Source organism: Eurytemora carolleeae, unplaced genomic scaffold (genome assembly GCF_000591075.1).
Source record: "Eurytemora carolleeae unplaced genomic scaffold, Eaff_2.0 scaffold1830, whole genome shotgun sequence".
Lineage (NCBI taxonomy): Eukaryota > Metazoa > Arthropoda > Copepoda > Calanoida > Temoridae > Eurytemora > Eurytemora carolleeae.
The window spans coordinates 20,841-22,669 of NW_019397716.1; positions in this window are offsets into that span (position 1 = coordinate 20,841).

The following is a 1,829-nucleotide window of genomic DNA, read 5'->3' on the forward strand; positions in this document are numbered from 1 at the left end:
TTCTTTAATGCTGAACATCCAACGAGGTTAATAATAGTATAATGATGATGTACGCTAATCCTTTACTAATTGTACACTGTACAGGCCATGTACTTTACTTCCAAGGGTCAATCTGTATATTACAGTACTCGGGGGTAATTTCTTAAAATATTTAAATGGAGATTTGTTTTCCATGTAACTACAGTGAAACCCTTCATAACGAATACATCGAAAGAATTCATCGAAAGAATTCATCAAATGTCGTATTCTTCACTTTCTAATAATGGAATGTTGCAGATATTGAGTTTTTTAATTAAATGATTATATGAAACTCTCTAAAACTGTTCCCGCATATTTTGGATATTTATCTATTTCCGCAAATACTGAAATTTACGTAATAAAGTATAAAACTCATTGAACAATTTTTAAGACGACATTTGATAAATTCTTTCGATGTATTCGTTATTAAGGGTTTCACTGTATANCCCCTTCTTTAAACAAATTTTAAAATTGACCCTTTTAATCATCATATTTTTCTATTTAAATTTGTGCTTTTTCAAAAAAATAAATGTCAACATTTTTTCCAGTTGACATATTCAAAATTGATGGTTCATATGTCCTGGGGTCTAATGGTTTGTCAAAAATTATTAGGGTCAGATCGGGTCAGCCTTTTGACATTACTTTTTGATACAGACAGACAAGCAAAGTATATATATGTATATATAGAAGGATAATTTACCTTGACAAATGCTTCATTCAGTTCCTGAAATCTGGAATGTGCATTGGCAACGCTGGGATGTTTTTCAGGTAGAAGGGAAACCGTCTTCTTCTTGAACTGCTTTTTTGCTTCCTTAACAAAAAGTATAAATAGTTTCTAAAAAATTGAAATTAAAAGAAATTCCGGGAAAAAAATGTTAACAAAAATGTCAGTGATTACGAAGTAATGAAGAAATACAATTAAAGGGACCGTTCACTTATTTGGGTAATTTCATGGTAAACTAAACAGCCTATTTCAGAATTCGAGCACAAAGAACGAAAAATCGGCTTTTTCTCCAGCCACAGTTGTCTTTAAAAAGTAAGACCAATACTAATCAATAGCTAATGAGCTATTTAGCTAACCCCAAATTACCCAAATAATTGAACGGCCCCTTTAATGCAGAAATAATATTAACAAAGTGGCTGTAAACATAATTTCAATCAGAGAGAGACATGTCCAATTTACAACAGTACTCTTACTAGCCTAGCTAATAAATATTAGTAATTTAATATTAACTTTCTACATAGAAGTCAAAGAAAAAAATTACATTACATTACATTACATAGCAATACATTACATTGCATTACATTACATTACATTACATTACATTACATTACATTACATTACATTACATTGCATTACATTACATTACATTACATTACATTACATTACATTTAAAAACCGGGTCTACTTGGAATATTCTTGATTTTCGACTAATATGTTTAACACCAGCTAAGTTGAGTTCACATTGGACGCTAGCGTACATTCCAGTTTTATGCTATAATTTTTACACCATCTTAGAGAAAGGTTCAAGGATTTTCCTGTCCTCGTTGATCGATCATTGGTTTAAAGGGTACCCTAGTGAATTGAGGAGGGTAACTTGAAATTATACTTTCAATCCCTTTAGTTTTAAAAATAAAATATGGGTTAACATGCAGAGTAACATAAATATGAGACTTAGCTTTTAAATAATTAGATATTGTTAATTCTGTGTTTAGGGTTTTTATTTAATATTTAAGAGAATGCAGTAATATTCATTAACATTTACCGACCAATAAAGTATAAAGCAATTCCTCGAGCTCTAACAACAAAA